General features: G+C 40.7%; 1 protein-coding gene across 2 annotated transcripts in view; it reads left to right on the forward strand.

The window, feature by feature from the left end:
• The first annotated feature begins 413 nt into the window (after window positions 1-413).
• The window catches only part of CHD6 (chromodomain helicase DNA binding protein 6), a 173,705-nt gene continuing 151,422 nt past the window's right edge, over window positions 414-22,696 (forward strand). For both annotated transcript variants that reach the window (XM_054573731.1, XM_054573730.1), the window contains exon 1: window positions 414-602. The gene's annotated coding sequence lies outside the window, so the exon portion shown is untranslated. The remainder of the gene's footprint in view (window positions 603-22,696) is intronic.

Here is a 22,696-nt window from a genome sequence, read left to right on the forward strand (position 1 = left end):
ACCTCGGTCCCAGAGGAATCTCTGTCGCGGGACCCCAGCTACATCCTTTCCAATCCCCGGAGACACCAGCCTTGGGTTTTCCACATGGCTAACCCGCTACCTGCGCGACCTCCACCTACCTGGTGAACCCCCGGCAGACTCGCACGCTCTCCAGGTTCCCGCCCCCTGCCTGCGGTCTATAGCGTGCAGGACCCCGCCCCGCCCCCTAGGCCCCCTGGACCCCGGCCCCGCCCCTCCCCCGTGGCCCCGCCGCTCAGTCCCGGGGGGCGGGGCCGCGCACGGCGGCGTCTCCTAGGCGGGGGGCGCGAGGCAGGGGGCGGGGCGTCCCCAGCGTCGGCCAATCGACGCCGCGCTCACATCCATGCAAATATGAGCACAATGGAGCGAGCCCATCACTCGCCCCTGCAAGCAAGCTTGAAATGGGCTTCTACCTGAGCGGCAGCCAGGCTGACCAATGACTCTATGTTTTGGGCTGGCGAAGCCCAATGGTTTGGCAAGGAAGGCGGGCTCGAGCCGGGTTAGGGTGTCCTTGCAGGGTGTCTGAGCTAAACTTCACCAAATAATAGCTGTTTGTATTTTGGCTGCTGCAGGAGCCATTTTAGGTAAGTTCTTCTCTTAACTTTTTATTTTCCTCCCCGGCCTTGGGGGGCCGGCCTTGTCCGCGGGTCCTCGGCCCCGCCCCGCCGGCCCGGCTGGGGTGCCCCTATGAATGGAGTCGGGATGAGGGGCTGCGGTGGCGCCGAGGCCCGGCCGGGCCGGGGTCCGAGCTGGGCCGGCGGCGGGCGGCCTGACGGAGGGCAGGCGGCGGCCTGAGGCCTGAGGAGAGGGGGCCGGCCGCCGCCGTCGCTGCGCCTCGCTCGCGCTCGCGCTCAGGCCGCGCTCGGGCTGGGCGGCCGTCCTTGGGAGTGCGCCGCTGCGGACCGCGCGGAGGGGCGGGGGTCCGGGCAGCCCCCGGCCCTAGGCCTGACGGGCGGGGGCGGGGCGTGCGGAGGACCCCCCGGGACGGGTCGAGGAGGGAACCCCCTGCCCGGCCGCGCTGCGCCTTGGCGGGGGTGACAGCTATTCCGCCGCCGCCCCCGCGGAGAAGTTGCTCTATTGGCGTCCTGCGTCTGTTTGCAGGGGTGGAGGAGGGTGGGCTGGTGCCAGGCTGCTGCTCCGGGAGGGGGCGGGGGCCCCGGCGCGTCCGCGGAGCGCGCACCCCTCCGCCGCCTTCTTACGCACCAACGCGCACTGGACCCAAAAATTGGGACCCTGGAGGTACCCAGCAACCCCGCAGCCAAGTTTTATGCGTTATTAGACTGCATGTATGAGCTGAAAAAAATAAAGCACCAGGGAATCTGTTCCCTTCAGGGTATTTATTTCCTTTGCCGTTGAGAAGTAACGGAGTCTTCTGCTCCCAAATTTCCAGGGACGTGCTTGTCATGTGCAGAGGGTTGGCAGCGACTTGGTTTTTAAAAAGACGCTATTAGGAAATCCCCTCACTAGTGAGATAATTGAAATATGGTTTGTTTGCCGCTTCAGTTTTATTTGATCCAATTAAAAATACATAAGCAGGCACTTACATTTGTGTACATAAAGTATTCCTAGTTCCAGTTAGGACTGATGGGGCTGTGGTTTCGATGGTGTGGGATCTAATAAGGCAGGATGATTCAGTTTTGAACTTACAGGCCCGTGTGCTCTGAATTAGGGTTTATGGACCATTAGTAATCTGGCCAAGGTTTTAGAAAATCCTTGGCATCTCCAGGTATTTCTGAGGTTGTGTGTATGCATTATTCCTCACCCCCTCCAAACTGCCCATTTCTGGTGTAAGATTCATGAACAGAGAATATACACTTAAACATTTTTTTTTTTTTTTACCATTTTCAGAATATCTGCACTATTGCCTGAGAGTTTGTTGTTTCTCAAGTGGCATAAAGGAATAGCACCTAGTAGGCCCCAAATTTTGACATACTTTGTAGAGATACCCATGTGGCCCTTAGACAAGTCGGGACAGCGACCATTCTTTGTGGTCCTAAAGCTATTTGTGAGTTGTCCCTCTTACTGAGGATGTATATTCATTCATTGCATGTAGAGTTTTTTGGTAAACCCAATTGGAAAATCAGGTTGACAGCCCTAAGAAGGTAGTTTTTTGTGAACTTTGTGGCTCTCTGGCAATAAAAAGAAAGTTTGAGATCTACGTATGATAAAATGATTAGGCATGAATTGTCAAGTAACATGGTTTATGCCAAGCAGAACAGGTGGTTTCATATAAGCCATGCATGACTGTAACTGCAGGCCTGGGAAAATGTGTAGTGATAAAATTATTAGGTTTGGATTTCCTTCTGTACCAGGGCAATTTCCAAGATGAATTATGATGAATTATTTAAACATAAAAGAATTATTTTCTTGATTAATGGACTATTAAAAGCTATCCTTCACAAAATTTTTTTTTCCATTTTGCTAACTTTGGAATCTCCCTTATAGTAGGAGCCAGACTCTCATACTGTTCTTGATGTGGTCTGGCCATGGGCAAAATAAATTCAGACCTTTTGTGAAATCAGCTGTGTCTCATCGTGGTATCACAGTCTGCCTGGAGTCCCATCTTCTGTACTGCAGTGATTTCTTTGCTTTTTACATTTACCTCTTTTTTCTTATAGCACTGAGAACTCTTTCAATGTAATCACTTTTACCACAACTTTTTAATATTGAGTCTTTATAATTTATTATTAATAATAGCTGGAAGTGCCCTGAACTCTTCAGTATGTGCGAACCACACAAGTTGAAAGACCATTTGGAAGTGAAATGGGGAAGCCACCACGAACACTGCTGCATTCCTGGAAAATCCTTTGGCAGTTTTTTGTATTTATGATTAACTTTTCTTATAAATACCAGAGAAAATCTGAAGCAGAATTGGATCTCTTTAGAAACCAGGTCTCACTTGTGACCGTTGCCATTATATTACAAGAAACCTATCAGAAGAAACAGGCCCTTGGGCCACTATGCCTTGGAGTTCTCCGATTTATAGAAGTTTCAAAGGAGTATTTGGTTTTCTTGAAAGTATGGCTTTGCCCCCAAGCAGAGTTTATGGCTATGTCTTCCTATGTTAAACCCTGAGGGAAAAGAGTTTCACAGCTTCAACTTGATTCTCACTGTAGATGCCTGTGTTTTTCAGTTTTCATAGAAAGAATTTAGATTGATTATGACCACATGGAGTCACATGTGGACCATTCACGTTCTGAACTCTCTTGAACAGGTTTTACGATTCAAGGATCCTATCTGCAAAAATATCTTTGGTATATGACAATGACAGCATCTAGGACAGTGACAGTATTTAAATTGATTAAGGAGACTGTTCTCTCTCCTTCTCCCTTCTTCCCCAGTATGGCAAGGCTTAAAATAGTTTTATTTTTTATAAATATTTAGTGGTTCTCTTTATACTTTCATTCTTCATACAGAGCTTTAGTTTAATTTAGCCAAAGAGCTGCAGTGAATTTCATGGGACTGCCTGAATTCCCCTGTAGCAGGTTACTATGGTAGCCATCCCTTATCCATGGCAATATGTGCTAAGACCCCCAGTGGATGCGTGAGACCTCAAATAGCACCAAATCGTATGTGTACAGTTGGCTTTTGAGTAGCATGGGGGTTGGGGTGCTCACTTCCTACGCCAATGAAAATCCACATACAACTTTTGACTCCCCCAAGACTTAGCCTACTGTTGACCGGAAGACTTTTACTGGTAACATAAACAGTCTGTTAACACATATTTTGTGTGTTACATGTATCATGTTCTGTATTTTTACAATAAAGGAAGCTAGAAAAAAAATATTAAAATCATAAGGGAAAATATATACACCGTATTTCTGAAAAAATGTCTGTATAAATCGAACAGTGCAGTTCAAATCCGTGCTGTTCATGAGTCAACTGTACTGTTTTTCATTTTACATATGCACCTATGATAGTTTAACTTGTAAAATTGGCAAAGTAAGAGGTTAATGACAATAATAAAATAGAGCAATTATAACTATACTGTAATAAAAGTTATGTGAATGTGGTTTTTCAAAATATTGTACTGTACTCACCCTTTTTTTTTTTTTTTTTTTTTTTTTTTACTCTTGATGATGTGAGATGATACAATGCCTGTGTGATGAGATGAAGTGAGCTGACTGATGTAGGCATTGTGACAGTGTCAGGCTACTGGAAGGGTTACTCGAACACAAGCACTGCAATACGGACACAGGAGACCTGATAACTTGGACGACTACTAAGTAACCAATAGGCGGGCAGCGCAAGCGGGTAGCATATAAGGCATGTATACGTTGGACGAAGGGACGATTCATATCCCAGGTGGGACAAAGCGGGACAGTGTGAGATTTTTATCACACTACTGAGAATGGTGTGCAGTTTAAACTTACATATTGTTTATTTCTGGAATTTTCCATTTAATATTTCGAACTGTGATTGACCACAGGTAGCTTGAAACCGCAGAAAGCAAAACCGTGGATAAGGAGGGACTGTGGTTTATTGAAAATTCTTTGAAATAAATAAAATAATAGCTAGAGCTTACATATCTGTTCTCTAGAGAACATCTTTGTTTGCAACAGAATGCAACAGACTTGTGAGGAATGTAAAAAGAAGTAGCATTGAATGAATACCTGGTATGTGTCCAGCACTCAGCCAGGTACTGGGGTTAGAGATGAAAAACTTCTGTTTTCATAGCCATTCCGAGAGGCTGGACTGTAGCTCAGAGAAATGAAGTAACTTATTCAAAGCCATAAAGATAGTAAATGTTAGAGTCAAAATTTGAACCCAGATCAGCAGGATGCAAAGGGAATATTCCTTTTTTTACCAACAACCCCCTTTCTAAAGATTTTTTTCCGAAGCTGAGTATGTGGTCATGTTTTAGGGGTATGGTGCTAAGTTAACTAACAGTTTGCCTATATTCTTCTACACACACGTTCATTTCTCTTTCATATCAATAATCTGCCACTGAAGAGGCAGATTGGAATAGAGTGAAGGCACTCTTTTCTCCCCTTGTCACTACAGTGTAGGAATGGTCTTCCTAGGACTTAGGAGTTCAGGCGTAGCTTGGTATAGCCATGAAGTGCAGAGGGAGAATGTTGTCACTTGGCCCTTACCAAAATATTCTAGTTCATTTTGTGGAGATATTGATACCCTGTGAGAAATTCTGTTACTTCCATTAAAGTCCCAAAGGTAGTAAAATAATTGTTTTAAAATATCCATTCCTGTTCTTATTTCTGAATTAAATTATTTGCATAAAATCCAGAGAAAAATATTTATTTTTGTGAATCGTACCTATATTAGTTTTTATAGTGTAATAGTGATTCTTTACATCATCCTACATTTACTTCTTATGTCACTTGCCATTATTGAGACTTAGAATCTATGATAATTTATATGACATAAATAGCTCTTATTTGAGGAATTTAAAAAAAATTGATGAATCCTTTTTTTTCACAGTCATGATGGAGGACTTAAAATTTTAGCAATGAAAAAAACGTTATTTTTCAATAGACTTCCATGGTGCATTTATCTGCTAGCTATTTCAGAAGAACTTAATACACTAGGATGTAATTTCAAGAAAACTGGGAAGTAGAATTTTAAGATAACTTCAGGAAACAAATCCAAACATAAGTACATATATGATTTTTTTTTAAGTAAGTAAAGGGAGACTTTAATTTTTCTACTCCTTTGTTAAAGATGATTCTACCTCTGGCTGATGTAGCTCAGTAGGTTGAGCGCCAGCCTGTGAACTGAAAGGTCGCCAGTTCGATTCTTAGTCAGGACACATGTCTGGGTTGCAGGCCAGGTCCCCAGTTGGGGGCATGTGAGGGGCAACTGATTGATGTTTTTCTTGCACATTGATATTTTTTTCCCTCTCTTTTTCCCTCCCTTCCTCTCTCTTTAAAAAAATAAATAAAATCTTAGAAAGAATCTTCTAGAGAGCATTCACTGACCTAATATATTATTCTATCAGTAAATTTTTAATGTGTTTTGAATTATGTTGTATACTGTGTGACCAAGATATTTTATTTTTGGAATCTATATTTTTTAATTCTAAGATTCTCTATATAAAAGATCAGGCTTCTGATTAAAAGTCTAACTACTGTGATAACACTGACCTTTGGTTCCTACCTATTTAGGTTGAGACTTTTTATCCTGTGCTTCATGGACCCCTAGGGAGTCCCTGGTCTGTGAACTCCCCCCAAACAGTATGCAACATTTTGTTCTTGTGTGCATTTTTATGAGAAGTGAATCCTTGCATTTTAGGATTCTTAGAGGGATCTGAGACTCCACTTTCCTGTCCTCTCCCCACCATCTCTTCTCACCCCCACACACAAAAACAATATTAAGGGTCATTGATTTAGGCCATTCCAAAACACTTGTTTTGTGTGAGCAAAGTCTCTTGCCTGGAGGCTGACTTTTTCGGGCTTTGTTTTGCCCTTTCGCAGGGCGTGTGGTCTCAGTCGGGATCAGTTTGGCCAGCGCTTGGGAAATAACTTCTGTAGCCCTGGGGCAGTGTACAGGCAAGGGGTCTCCCCCAAGGATTGTCTTGTCTTGTCTTGTTATACTTGGGAAGCCACTCCACACCCTTGCCCAGGCGGCCTGATGGGTAAGGCTTGGGCAGGAGGCATGAGGGCAGTTGCGAGACAAGTCTCAGAGGGTTCGGGGCCTCAGTTTCAGTCGTTAGCCTCCGCAGAGGGGACAGGAGGGATGGCTATGACAAAAGCTCCTGGTATTTTCTTGCTTTGAATACTACTTATTCATTGTTATCGCTTCATTCAGTATGTTAGGAGGAAAAAGGTTTTCTTTCATACATTATAAGAGGAGCAATTACAAAGAATCCTTCCTGTTTTTATATTTTCCAGACTTTGTATGAGATACCTTGTAACTTTTCTGTCAATTTTGTGCATTTTAAGTGGTATTTATCTTAAAATAATGTTTAATTGAATGTGTAATCTTATTCTATGTGCATATATGTCAAGTTCAATTGAACTAGGTGTTACTATAGGAAAAAGGATCACGTATTAAATTATTATTTTCTAATTTACTCAGGTAAAAGCCAAGCGAATTGGTAAAACAAATTCTAGAGCGACAAGAAAATGCTAAGAATGGTGTTTTTAGGAAGTGGCTAAACTTGAAGTTACCCTGGAGATTTTCATGGAACTCCATTTTGGGGGCTAGAGGAGAAGTTGGAAATACGTTTGTTTGGTTTGATTTGTAAATTGGGGAAAACACCTAAGCTTCAGGCAGTTCTTTCTCTAAGTGTAAACAAAAGGATTCTTTACTTTGGGTTAAGGAAGCCATCAGTATTCTAAGAAATCTTTTGTAAGATTATGTCTGGTAAGCTAGGTCCAGATCATAGATTTTATTTACTGAAATAAATTTTACATAATTTAACGCAGAGTCTTTATTAATGTTCATTGTGTATTTTGGCGTAACACCTCTTGCAATGTTAGCAGCCTAAATTCAACCGTTAGTTAGCATGAGAAAGTCAAGCTATCATGCTTGTTTACCATGTGACAGAATTGGATCATGTTATAACTGATGACACCATCAGATTGCTTCTTTAGGCAAACCCTGTGTGGTGTTTTAAGGGACTCAGAGGTATTCTGCATAATGGAAATAACAGTTTTGCCTTGAGTTGTAAAAGTCCTCCGAGGGAATGAGGGAACGAGGGAGGATGTGAAAGAGATCATTAATGACGGCACCAGGGCTACTCAAAGTTGGTCTGCAGACCTGTAGCGGACTGTTAGTGACCTGTCCGGGAGGGTGAGTCCAGAACCTGAAAGAAAGCATTTAGGTGCTTTTAAAGCATTCTTTCTTTTTTTAGAAAAATGATTTGTCTGTTGAATTTAATAATAAAGAATATAAGTTTATAGTGATCCTTGTTTTTGTCTTTATTTTTGTTCTGTTAAAAGTTGTTTTTTTTCCTGGTAATTCATTTTTCTACTATTATAAAAGTTTTGATCAGTGAGGGAGTGAGAAAACCCAAAAACTAGTCCTTTACCATAGAGAGCACTACCTAGGATAATAGGCAACATCAGTATTATCTAGAGCTTGTTAGACACAGAAATTTTTGGCCCCCATCCCAGACTGACTGAAATAAACTACCTCTGGTGGGGACCTGGTAATCTGTGTTACAACAAGCTATCCTGATGATTTTTGGGCACATTAATATTTGAGAAAGTGTTCTTCTAGATACGCACTGTCCAGCAGGACTTTGTGCTGTGATGGAAAATGTCATATATCTGTGTGGGACCTATTAGTCACATGTGGCTTTTGAGCCCTTAAAAGGTGGCTAGTATGAGTGAGATACAGAATTTTTAATTTTATTTACTGTTAGTTAAATGTAAATAGCCGCATATGGCTAGTAGCATTGGCATTTGCCAGCAGCATTTTAGACCATTTAGCTGCACCGACCCTTTTTGCTGGGGGAATAGAATTTTTTCTTCATTTAGAAAGGAAAATACAATATGGGACAAGACTACCCTTTAGCCTAAAATGAGACTAAGCAAATCATTTAATAAAATTTGGCACCATTTGCCAATTTATATTTACCTGTTTATTTTTTATCGGAAAGTTAATTTGTTGTTAAGGAAGTAGTATGACCAGAAAATAAATTTAGATCTGAGTCTTGTAAGGTTTTGCAAGCTACAAAGTAGCTATTCCAGTGAGGGGCCTTATGACCCTTGATGGCTGTGGCTAACATGCATGATGTCTTTGAACATGACTTCTGAAGTTTTTTTCTTTCATGTAAAGATTTAAGACAGGCAGATTTTAAGTGCAATGCTGTGGTTTTTCAGTTTTTAATATAAAACGCTGGTTATTGAGGGTTCCCATTTCTTTAGACTAGTTAACTGAGATTTTTCTTTGTAAAGTATTTACAGTTTTTCAGCTTACTTAGACGATGATTTTGCAATTTATAAAGGTAATCTTTGTTTTTAATAATATTCATGAAGTCTCCCTTGAAAGATTGAGACATATTCTTTGTCTCCAATACATTTAAAAATTGGTTTGGTAAAAGAAAGGATTTATTTTACTCAGGGTTGTATATGCTTTCCTGCCTCCAGCCCCATCTACTTGTACTTTAGCCTTTTTAAACTCTAAATCAAGGATAACATTGATTCTAATATTTTGATCAATATTCATGGCAGAATTGGAAATTATTTTGTAATTGACAAGTAGAAGGAACATGGCTATAGAAGTAAATGAAGATCCACATGTATCGATAGAATCTTAGGTTTAGTAAATGCTGTCAAGGCATAATGAATCTTTCTAATCCTACCATAATTTTATTAAATATATTTGCCAGGTTTTAGGTTTTCAAGCAGGAGATTGTTAGTCATTTCGGCAGTAGCAGTAAGCGGTCCCATGTGCTTTATACATTCATAGAATGAGTCGTAAGTCTTCTTAAAGATCATGGATAGGGCTGCTGGAATAACAAAATTATTATTATTATTTTAATTCTCACCCAAGAAAGGTTTATTGATTTTAGAGAGGAAGGTGCGGGGGGAGGGGGGAGAGAGAGAGCTATTGGTTGCCTCCTGTACAGGGAATTGAACCTGCAACCTACGTATGTGCCCTGACGGAATCAAACCTGCATTGCAACCTTTTGTAGTACATCATGCCCCAACCAGCAGAGCCACCTGGCCAGGGTAGAATAACAAAATTATTAATGCAGCGGTGTCCGTTGCTTTGTTTATAGCATGAACTCATGTTATATTGTCTTTCATTGGTGTTTATTAAAAAACAGCACTGTTTTTGCTTTAATTCTGTGCCTCCTGTGCTCAAAGTGAGTAAAGATGTTTTGGTAGGTGGTGTGAGCAGGGGCTTCTGTTTAGCTGAAAGTGATACAACGAGCACTGATTGGGGGGCTTACTGTTTTGTAACATGCTTTGGGCTTCCTCGTTTGACTTTCTCTGAAGGATTTCAAGTTACTGATTTGTAGGCATATATTTGGATTACTGCTTGAGGGTCTTAAGGGCTTGGAAAACGCCATTTGTTGGAATTGAGACCTGATAGTTGACAGGTCCCAAGCTTAGAAGGTATGGAGGTTCCTTGCTTCGAGTGTGTACCCATCACTGTTACTGGTTCCCACAGCTGCGACTGGAATGTGGTATGAGATGTTACTAAAAGACTGATTTCATAAGCCGTACCCCAATACTAGTCTCCTTATTTACACGATAGTCATACTCTATTCATGCTTATCTGCTGTAACTGCAAAAATTTCATGTTAGCGAGGCTCTCCCTGGGTATTCCTGACTTTCTGCCATGTTCACTCTTGAACTAAGCTTTCTTGCTGCCATTTTAGCTGTGGTCATGGCAGTTATTTCTAGGTCAAGATTTAAGCATTATCAGGTTTCACACAATTCAGCATATTAACTAGGTTCTTCTAAATCAAGGTTCTTTCTGGTATCAGAATTGCAGAAGAGTAGAATTGGAAGAGACTTCAGAGACCATCTAGTCCAATTTTGTCATCTTACGGAGGATGGGACAGAGTCCTAGTTATGTAAATATGTTTTGAGGGCATAGAGTTGGTCTATGGCCAATTTAGGATTAGAATTCACTTCTTATCTTACTAAATAGGACTCTTTCCCTACTGATGGTCAGGGTCCTGAAAACGCACGAAGGAGAATTTCCCTTGAGAACTTTTGGGGAAAGGATGGGGAAGGAGTGCTCTGAGATGAGAAGTGAATTTGGGAGAGTCTGCAAATCTCTTTTTTTAATGTTCTCCAAAATAAATAGATAGTTATCAGTGAAATTTTAAGTGTCTTGAATGAGTAAGAATGAATGGTACTATTTTGGTAACTCTTGTTTACTAGAAACATTTGGCATGTCCTTCCCTTTTGGTAACTCTGTTTACTATTTTTTGCTTACTAGAAACTTTTTGGCATGTCCCTCTGTTATATCATGGTGAAATGCTTGTAAATTCACCTTTGCTTTATTGCTTAAAGCTTTATTGCTTTATTGTTATTTATTAAATAACATGCATGATAGATTTTTTTCGCATCTACATATTCATTTTAGCTTTATGACTTACGGTTATTAGAATAGGTTTTTCCTAGACCCCTCAATTATCATGATAATGATAACAGCAGCTATCAATCATTGCGTGCTTACTATATGCCAGGTGTGGTCCTAGGCTCTTTCATGGTGTGATGGTCATTAGGGTTGCTCACGCTAATGGGTCTCTCTTCTGGATGCATTGTCTGGTTGCATTTGTTTATCATCTTGAAGTTGAGCATGGCCATGTGACTTGCTTTAGATACTGAAACTTGAATGGAAGTGATACGAGACCCTTCTAGGCAGATACCTTTAATTTTTTTCCTGAAAGAAATCTGCAGTGGTTACATGGTGTAAGCAAGTAAGCCAATGCTTTAAATCACTGAGTTTTTTTAATGGAGTTTTAACTGCAGCATAGCCAAACCATCCTGATGAATACACTTGGATTATTATCGGATATGCTCACGGCTAAGGGCTCTTACTAAGCCCATTTTACAGTTGAGGAAACAAGACAGAGGAATCAAGTTGTCTGTAATTGCAGAGCTAGTAACCCAGGCAGTTTGAGCCCTGCATTCTTAAGCACTATAGTTTGCTACCGTTCTCTATTTTGTGCTATCTCAGTACCCACTTTTAAATACAGACTGTGGGCTGTGCTCCTGCTAACTTCATGCCAAAGCTTATGTTTACCTCTGTTTTATCCCTTCCTACAGATGTACTGAAGTTGTGGTTCCAAGAGTGATTGTCTCTTACCAGCATTTGTTCTTCCCAATGTTGTACTGCAAAAATCTCCATTCCTTTTCTGTCATCTATTATCTATATTTAGTGCATTCTGGAATTCCATCTTTCATGTGATAAGGGTAGTTTTTTGCTTTAAATGTATGCACATCTCTAATATTTTCTAAGTAAATTTCTCAGAAGGCCACATTTAGCTTTATGAATAGGAGGCTGCCCAGCAATCAGAAAAAGGCATTACAGCTAGTGGTTAGATGCGTGTATTCTGCAGCCAGACCACGTGGGTTTGAATCCTAGCTCAGCCACCTACCGGGCGTGTGAACTTCTCCATGCCTAAGTTTGCTCATCTGCAAAATGGAGATGATAATACCTGTCTCATATGGTTGTTTTGAAGATTAAATTAGTTCATTTATGTAAAGCCTTGGATTATACCTGACACATTATAAGCACAGTGTAAGTGTTGGATATTTTATTTTATTTATTTATTTTTAAGTGTTGGATATGTGTGTGTGTATATACATTTTAATCCTCACCTGAGGATATGCTAATTGATCTTAGACAAGAAGAGGAGGAGAGTGACAGAGAGAAACATCTATGAGAGAGAAACAGCGATTGGTTGCCTCCTGTACAAGCCCAGGCCAGGGACTGAACCTGCAACCGAGGTATATGCCCTGACTGGGGATCGAACCCTCAGCCTTTCGGTGTGTGGGATGATGCCCCAACCAAGTGAACCACCCCACCAGGGCTTAGGTGTTAGATATTTTAAAGAATCAGGTATCGTAGAGCCAAGATGAATGGAGATAGGTCATTACCGACCTTAATCTTTCTGATATGAATATTAAAGGTTTAATACTGCCTTTAATTTAATTTTTCCTTTTATTCAGCAAGGATTAGTGAAAAACTCTACAATCCACTATGCTCTGCAAGCCTGGAAGCTGTGGGCCAGTGGGGAGGGGCTTGTTGGTGGATGACCTAGAGCTTGCTCTCAAAGAATTTACAGTAAAAAGGGGAAGATAAGATATACTTGTACATAGATAATTGTGCTCTTACAGTGCAGCCTGTAAAAAGTGTCATAAGACAAAAATGATAAAGGGAATTCAGAAAAGGGAGAGATGGGGAGTCAGAAAAGGCTTAGAGTCAGACAGGACATTTATTAGGGTTTAGAAGGATAGGCAGGGTGTGGAGACTGGGTGAGATTGGCAGGAAATCTCTAGGTGAAAGGAAGCATTAGAGCAGAGGCCCTTACTTAATAAAGACGTTCATTTACCCATTCAGCAAATATATTGGATGTTACTAAGTGCTAGGCACTGATAAAAACCCTCGGGATACACAGTAAACGAGATGAAGTTTGGCCCTGATCAGTGTGGCACGGTTGGGGGTTGGGCATCATCTTGCAAAGGGAAAAGCCCTACGAGTGAAAGGTCACAGGTTTGAAAGGGTCAGGTCACATGCCTGGGTTGTGGGTCCGGTCCCCATTAGGCATGTGTACAAGAGGCAACCGATCCATGTTTCTTTCCCTCTTTCTCCTTTCCCCTCTCTCTAAAAATACAAACTAAAAAGCAAAGTTTCTGCTCTCGTGGAGCTTATGTTCTAGTGACTATTTGAATATGCAGAACCATAATGTATCAAGTGGTGTTAAAGCAGGATAATGAGACAGAATAGACATATAACTAAGAAAGCACAATTAATTTCTAAAGTGTTTTTTAGGGTATCTTTTAAGGAAATGCAAGGCAAAGCTAGATGGCTTTTTCCTCAGCAAGGGGCCATATCTGAGCTGTTATCCAAACTCATAGTTCCCTGCCCCTTGCTCTTGGCTTAGCTAGATATTTTCCTTCTTTTGAGACTTGAGAACAGGTCCCAGTGTCTTCATGGGGTCTTCCCCCCTATATCTGCCAGAAACACTCTTTCCTCGCTACACTTCTGGGGTCAGATTTTGCCTATGTAACTAATTAGGCATTTTATATTGAAGTGCCTTGTTCTTCTCATATTGTTAATTGTTTATCCCACAGTATGTGATGGCCATTTATTTAGTAAATTACTGAACTTTCATTTTGTTTCAGCCATTACTGGACACTGAGAACTTGAAGATAAATGCCCTTGGTCTCTGTCATTGAGGAATGCACAGTTTATTAGAAGAGATAAAAATGTAAAATGCTACTACAAACATCATGATAAATGTCAAATTGGAGCTATGTCCAGAGTTTTGTTCGATGTCCAAAGTTTTGTTCCAATGCAAGACAGAGCAACCATCTACCTAGGGGAGTTGGTTAAGGCTTTGGAAAGGAAGAAACTTTTAAATTGTTTTTTTGAAGGTTGGTTTGGAGTTTAATAATTAGAGACTGGAATTGGTGTAAGGGTTTGGAGAGTCTTTTATGCATAGAAAGTATCCTGCGAAGAGATGGAAGCAAGTGCTAAGTTCATTGTGTGGCTGGAGTATAGTGGAGAGCTGTGGAGCAATGTTGGGCAATGGGGCTGGAAGAGTAGGTGGGAGACATTGCAGAGCTTTGAAGGTCATGGTAAGGAGTTTAGAGTTGTTTTGCCAGTGAGGATTCATTGGAGATTTTAACATAGGAGAGTAGCTTGTATTATATGCTTGGCCAGCAGAGGCTGGTTTAGAACAGTGGTGCTCAAGCTTTGCTGTATGTCAGAACTACCCAGGGAGCTTTACAAAATACCAGTGCCCAGGCTGCACACAATAAAATCAGATTCTCTGAAGGAAAGACCCAGGCTTTGGGTTTTTTGATAATTCCCTCTCGTGATTCCCGTGTGCACCCAAGTTTGAGGACCAGGGGTTCACAGAGGACTGAAGACAGGTTAATGAACTCCGTGGCTGTTGCAGTGGCTTGGCTGGGATTTAAATTTTTGAATTGAGGCATTGGGAGTGGGGACACGGGAAGATGGGACCAGCCATTATTACTTTTCTTTAATATTCTCTGTGTTTCTCATTTCCAATAAAATTGTGACCTCTATGGATGCAAAGTTTAGTCTTTGTACCACTCCTCATAGGGATTTGTACATGGTAGTTTCTCAGTAAATATTTGTCTTGATTAAAGTCAGTTTTCTTTTGTTCAAGTACTCACAGTTGCATACTTAGGGCATTTTTATTTCATTTGCTTCTTTCTTTTTTTGTTATGAAGTAGAAATTCCTTTAGGGATGATGTAGATGGCAGTGAAACTTTCTGGTTTTACTTTGTCATAATCCTGATTAAAGATTTAGGAAGGTAAATTTCAATAATTAAAACAGTAAGCCTGCGTATGAACTTGGTTTATCAATACTGTCTCTCTTAAGTAAGTTTTACTCTTAGCATTTTTGTAAAACCCACTAGTACTAATGCACTCTTGATAAATAAGAAATCCAGCTTAAGTATCTAGATTCTTAAAGTATCTTCCACAACATATGGAAGGTTAACTCTAACAATAACACCTAGATTCTGTTAATCTATGTAGTACTTCTCAGGAATTTGTCAGTGTGGAATAGAGACTGACTTGGTTTGTGTACTTGAAATAATTTGTGTTGCTAAATAGATTTATTTATTTGTAAAGGGGGATAGAATTTAAAAATTGTGTGAAGCTTTTTTGTGTGTCAGCTCTTCAATCCCTATTCTAATGAAGAGGAGTTGGAACATAGAGAAATTAAAAACTTTTTTTATATTTGAAGACATTTCTACCCCCCTCAACCATTTTGTATTTTAAAAAACACCAAACCTACAGAAAGTTATGAGAATAATGCCACACATCCATCTCTTCTTCAAACTAGGTTCACCAATTATTTAACATTTTGCCAACTTGTTTGATAGCTTTCTCTGTCTACATATATATACTATCCTTTTTTAGCCATATCCTTCAAAAGTTACTTTTAGACATTGTCACACTCCACCCCTAAATACTTTTGCATCTTTATCCTGAGAGAAAGGGCACATAGCTCTACTATATTTGATATTACTCAGGAAACTGGACATGAAACCACATGCAACATGTAGTCCATATTTAGATGTAGCTTTTTAATTTCTACTGATCTAGAATCCAGTCAAGGATCATACGTTGTATTAAGGTGTCACGTGGCCTTACCTTTTTGGTACATGGGACAATGCTCCAACCATCTGAACCACACAGCCAGGGCCAGGTCATGGGGTTTACTTTTTTTTTTTAAACTATTAAGGCCCTCCCTACCTCTTAACCTTCCTTTAATATTCTAGTAGTTTGTCCTTTTGCTCCTTTGCCCTTCTTGCTTTATACCCCTTCTTTGGCAAATGACTTCTTTCCTGTTGTTTCAACTCTTGATGGGTCTAAAATCTTTATTTCTATCTTCACCCTTTTCTGTGCTCCAAACCCTCATTTCCAGCCACGGGCTCTGCAGCATCACCTGCCTGTCCCACGTGCAAACTTATCTTCCAGTGTAAACCGGAGCGCTGGTTTGGGTACTGGGTTGGGGGGGAATGAGATGGTGTTCTACCAGGGGCTGGGAACATTAGGCCCATGTCCTTTACCAGCTCTTGCCCTCCCTCTCACCCCTCCCACACCTGCCAAGGTGAACCCAAAGCAGTGAGGCCTTGCCAACAACACCTTTTCTGGCTAAATAGGGAGTCTCTGGAAGTCAGGCTTCATGAAAAGAGTTCTTTTAAACTTTTTTTTCCCCCTCAATGTTTCTCAACTTTCTTTTTTTTAATTATTATATTTTCCCCTACGGAGACTTTTTAAACTGTATTTTTGCATTATTGCCCTTCTACCCATGAAATTTTAATGCCACAGATATGGTATATCTGTTTATGTGTGTACATCTGCTTAATACATAAACAAGTAAGATATTTTAACTCCCAAGAACCAATTTTTGTTTCCTTGGGGTTATATTGCCTCATTGAAAATGCATGTTTTAACCTGGAGACAAAGCAGGCCAGTGCCTGCTTGCTGTCCCTCTTACCCACAAACAGTTCACCTAAGGCTCATATCTGACTGCTGAAACTAGAGTTTTATAATCTTGTTGTGACCATAACTCACAGCAATGACAATGCTATATTGTGCACAGTATAAACACATATGTAATACAAAGGTTTTCATACTCAGTATTTATTCTTCTACTTGTAATTACTCCATTTTTATTCTGTATTTAAAAAATGGCTATTGAGATAACTTACATATCATAAAATTCACCTGTTCTATTGCATATTTTTTTTTAATTTGGAAAGAAATGCCGCTCATGACTGACTGACTGACCTGGAATGGCATCACGCCAGCGAGAAGAGCACTGCCTAGGCGTGGCTGGTCAGAGACCACCCGCTGTCCATCCGGCAGGTGGAAAGAAAGAGGTGGGCAGGATCCTGATCTTGAACCACAGTCCTCACTAGTCTTTGGACTTTGTTTCAATACTACCCTTGAACTCTTGACCAAGCTGGCAGTTTCACTCCTTGAGATGGGATAAAGGATGGGGGAACTCAAGGCAGTGGAGGTCTGCAGTGAATTTTTTAAGTCCACAAGTAAAACTACTCTGGTGACTATCAAAGGGCATGCCTTCCAGGAAGGTGAAATGGACATCTTCATTCTATGATTTGTACTGCCAGTGCCATCTCTCTCTTTTGAAATAAGAAAGAAAGAGATTAGAAAAGGGGTAGGTGGAGGGCGGAAATAGTGACCTAATGTTAGATAGTAGAGCCTGAAATTCTTGAAATCCTTGTTACTTAACTGGGTTTATCCATAAGAATATTTGAGAGTGACTATAGAGATCTGTGTATTTGATCAGTTTATTGTCATTAATCCGTTCAAAGAGGATAGAGCACTGAGGAAATAAGAAACTTAAGTTTTTATTAAGAAAACCAGAGGAGAAGGCCTAAAAAAATGAGGTGTAGCTTTGCTTTGTTGGGGTATATTAATGGTGAGAGGGAAGCCCTGCATATAGCTAGGGGAGTTCGCAGTGTGAAAATGGAAGCGTAGAAAGGCCTAGAGAGAGCATTTGGCTCCAGTGTCAGGCAGGACAGGAATATGATGGGACCAGATAAAACTTAGGCATCCCCATCCCATCCTAGAGCAGCAGAATAATTAGAGCAAACATTTATTGAGTGGTTACTACAGGCTAGGTACTAAGAATTTTATATTTATTCTCTCATTTAATCCTTAAAAACTGTGTGAAGTTGTAGTTTGTGTTATTAGTCTCCCCTCTCCACCCACCCCCCCACCCTGTCCCATTTTACTAATGAAACTGAAACTGGAGTACAGGGAGGTAAAGAAACTTGTTCAGGGTCACACAGTTAGTTGTTCTTAAGTGTAATATAAATGCAGGACCGTGGAGACTCTGCCTTGAAGTGGATTAACCCGCTGCTTCCTGGACCATGTCTGCTGCACCATACCTTTCTCTCCGGGAGCATAGGCTGCCTGGCAGTCCCATGCTCTTCACTTAAGTCATTTAGTCTCTAGGTTGCTTCTGAAGTTCACTCTTCGAGGCTGGTGACTACAATACTAAAAATAACGTTGTCCTAGAGAATATTTATAGTTTTTTTCACTCCCTCTTTTGAGTACAGACTGTGCCTTATCAGGGAAATACCACTTATTTTAGGACTCTGTAATTGGACATTTAAATGGTAGGGCTTGTTTGGTGGTAGTCATATTTCAAGTCAGTTCAACAACAGACATTTGCGTGCCACCAAAGTACCCTCCCATGCACTTGGTGCTGGGGTGAGAAATGTTATCACAGTCTAGAAGTATAAGGATGCCAGAATAGACATGAGCAATATTTAAACTGCAATGAAACAAAGTAAGTAGCACGGTCAAAGGAACATAGAGGAGGGTGGGAATGTTCAGAAGGAGAACATTCTTCCCAGAAGAGTTAACATCTGAATTTGGTTTTGAAGGATGAATAGGAGTTTGCAAGGTAGGTAGACAGTAGCAGAATAATTAAGTGATACTTGGTGGAGAGATGGACAGAGGCTTCCTTCTGATACTATTGTCAATGTTTCTAGATTCTTAACATAGTAGAAAGAGCTTCCAGTTGCAAAATTTCCTTTTCCCCCCTAGTATCTTAAAATGCCATTGGGTTCCTGAGCCTCAGCAGAAGGGTTGGTCACCCAGGGATTATGGGTCAATTTTAGGAGGGAAGAATTGCTCCCCGTTTAGCACCTGCAGGCACGCTGCAGCTTTGGCCCCAAGTGAGTGTTCTGCTTATGTGAGGTGATGATGGTGTTCTCTAGCCTAGCTCCAGCTTAAGACTTGGGTTCCAATTGCTTGCTGAGACTTTCTTATATGAAAATAGTGGACTGGTTATTGTTATTCAAAAATTGTTTAGGCATTCAGCCACAACATTAATTGAGCACTGACTTTTTGGATGGAGAGTATGTTAGGACTGTACATAGAAATACAGGTTTTTAAGTATAACATGCATTCAGTAAAGTATAAAAGTATCAAGCATGCTGCTTGGTGGATTTTTTACATGTGCATATATACCTTTGTACATCACATTGAAGATTAAGACAGAGAACATTTCCAGCACCGCAAAGGGTTCTCTTGTGCCCCTTCTTGGATAATACCCGTACTCTCTTCCCTCCCTGTGCGATTCTGACTTTTGTCATCAAAGATTAGTTTTGCCAATTCTTGAACTTTAAATGGAATCATACAGAATATGTATTTTGTATCTGACCTCTTTACTCAACTTTATGATTATGAGATTCATCCACAGTGCCCGGGAGCACTGATTGGCAGACACACTGTCTAGGACGAAACCCAGAATGATCACATATGAGTTATGCCATTGAAACTGAGTGTGAGTTTATTGGCGGCATTCGTTTACTCAGTACACATCTACGAGTACCATACACTGGGTGCTTTGCAACGGCCCTGGGGATCAAAGATGAGTAAGTTTCTGTCACCAGGGAGCCTTCAGGCTACTAAGGGATACATCACTTTGAGAAGAAACTTTGAGGAAAACGTTGATGTGTAAGTTTGAAGTCTTAGGCTGGTGCCATGGGAGATGACCACTTGAGCAAATGGTTGTAATGTATCATTGTGGAGAATGCAAGGAATGGGAGTTAATTTTCGTGATTGTTATGTAGCTAAGGAAAAAGCATCCAACAATACTTTATTGTCGATATTGTGGAAGACTTTTATGAGGTTAGATAAAACTATAGAGATGCTTATTAGGAATGTGGTATTCCCCCCCGCCCCCCAAATAATTGAGATCACTTCAGATGTCTCATTAAGCCATGAAAAATTCCCTAAGGGTAGCTTTAGATGCAGCATCTCTTCCTCAGTCAGGGGATTTTGTAGCAAAATGTGTTTCTGGTTGTGTTGGTTTGCTGAGGCTGCTGTAATAAAATACTAGGGACTGGGTGGCTTACATGGATATTTATTTTCTCACAATTCAGGAAGCTAGAAGTTTAAGATCAAGGTGACAGGTTTGGTTTCTGAAGCCTCTCTCCCTGGCTTGTAGTTGTCCTCCTCACCCTTCCTCTCCATGTTCTCATTTGGTGTTTTCTGTGCCTTAATCTCTTTTTAAAAGGATACTAGCCATATGGGATTAGGGCCCACCCCTCAAGACCCCATTTTAACTTAGTCACCCGTTTAAAGTCCCTTTCTCTAAATACAGTCACATTCTCCATAACTGGGAATTGGAGCTTCACTTCAGCGTATGAATGGGGGCGGGGGGGGGCGGGACAACACAATTCAGTTCATAATACCCATATTTCAAAACCTGCCATAACATCGTTGGGCCGTCTGAATGTTGTTACTGGAGAAAAGCAGGGGCCAGAACAGGGTCAAGACAAGCAGGTAGCAATGTTGTAGACCAAAGTCTGGTGTGAACCTTGTGGGGGGCTGGGCTTGCCCCTTATGTGCCATCTCTGAGTTCATAGTGTCTCATCTGTGCACACAAACCCATGAGCCTTGGGTAATATATCTAACACTGTTAAGACTATGATGTTTTATCAATTAATAAAGATTGAAAATAGGGACTAAGAAGAAAAGAATCTAAACCATAAAGACATCACAAGGAAGATAATTTCATAACTCTTAATAACCTGTTCCAAGTGCCTAACAAATCATATCCATCTCTCTTGCTGTTTAACCCTTTTATTTGATTGGAGGCAGAGTTTAACAGCCTTGGCATTCTGCTTATCAAAACATTTGAATACCAAAGAGCTGTTCTAAATCAGATCTCATCAACTGTCCTTATCTGGTGGTCAGGGAACTGTTTTCTCTAGAAGAATTTTATTTTTTGACTTTTCTGTTGCTGATAGCCACCTAGAGGTAGAGGGCAGGGATTTTTCTTTTAAGAGAACCTTTTTTGAGGAAGTAATTTTAGATAGTCTTAAACTTGTTTCATTGGAGACAGAAATCTCATTGAGATGAATTTTGGAGGGACTGCTTCTGTTTAAGCTGCATTAGGAATTCTGTGATTGCAGATAAGGCTTGTTAATAGGCACCTGGGAACTGGAAATCTTTGGTTTTCAGTGTAATGGTGTTTATTATAATGGTGTGTATCCTAGAGTCACTGTAAGGCCCTTTGCCACATTAGAACTTTGAAGCTTCTTGGCTATTAACAGAACTCACGTAGAGTTGAATTTGTTGGCGTTAGCTCACTCCCACTCATGTTAGACCAAGTCTAATGTGGACAGGGGATCTTGGAAAGTCACAGTATGCCCATGTGTTTTCATGTTGCGTCTATATTAATGCCATTGCAGTTTCATTGCCTCTTTGTTCCTCTCTTAATTGTGGTCTGGTTGACCCTGAATTTGCCAGGATGGTCTGGGTCAGAACTAAGCATTTAAAAATCTTTGAGTAACAGTCAAAGGTAATGTGTGTTGTGGCTCTAATTTCTGTTTAAATTAATAATACTTGTGTTATTTTTGACTTGCCTGGCTGTTTACTGAGGGATGAAGCTCTTTTAACAGATACTACTATGTCATTATTAATTCTTTTAACAAAAGATAAGTTCATTGTTCGAAATGGATCCCAGTTCAAAAGCATACCCAGAGTTTTACTTAATTTTTGAAGAAACAAAACTGCCATTTTCAAAATTCTCTCTGTTTAGGACAACAGTATTTCTTATACCTCCAGCAAATTAAATGTTTTAACTTTCTAAATTTTTCTGTTTTGGTTCCATTCTGTTTTCTACCATTTTGTTCTACTCTACCTTTAGATTTGACTCTATTCACTTTTTTTTTCTTTTTCTGATAATTCATTACTTTTTTTTTTTTATAAACTCGGTTGATGATACTATTCTAGAAAATTGTTTTTTAACTCTAAATATGCTGACAGAACTCCAAAGCTTTGGATATGGGAACCTGTGGCCTTTGGACCTGCAGCAGACTTGATTTGAAATTCCATACACCTTGGTCGAGTGGTCTGATGTTCATTGGCACCTTCTGTTTGTGGAGATCCTTGGGCAGCTGCTGCCATATTTTTTAGACATGTCTCCTGACTTTCATAATTTCCCTCCCCTTTTTAATTAGAAATATTTCAACAAACTCATACAGATGGCATCCTGCCTCTTAAGCGGAGAAAGGAGGGATGGGATTCACAGGTCACATTGCACTGGGGAGTAGATGCTCCTAGAGAGTTTTCTAATCCCCAGGTGCTTTAGTTAGATTCTTTTGAGTTGTGAGGAACAGAAATTTCAGCCAAGTTAGTTTAGAAAAGTGGTATAGAGTAGAGTGGTACAGTATATTGTTATTGGCCCCAATTCTTGACTGTCCTATAGAACTATTTCACATTCATACCCTTTGCCATAATCTTCATAGTAGATGGCGTTAGGTCCCTACCCCTTGATTTTGGGCTGCTGTATGACTTGCTTTGTCCCAGGAGGATGCTGATGGACACGGTGAAAGAAGAGGTTTGCAGTACGCTCCGGCTGATGGACTTGTCCTCCTGTGCCTTTGCCTTCACCTTGAGGAGAACCCTGAGTAGCTGCAGCCTTTTCAGGGTGGCCCTCAGAGTAAGGCCATAGAGCGGAGCCACCACAGGAGACACAGAACTTGAAGTA

Source organism: Pteronotus mesoamericanus, unplaced genomic scaffold, assembly GCF_021234165.1.
Source record: "Pteronotus mesoamericanus isolate MK-2021 breed Mesoamerican mustached bat unplaced genomic scaffold, CSHL_Meso_final contig_25, whole genome shotgun sequence".
Taxonomy (NCBI): Eukaryota; Metazoa; Chordata; class Mammalia; order Chiroptera; family Mormoopidae; genus Pteronotus; species Pteronotus mesoamericanus.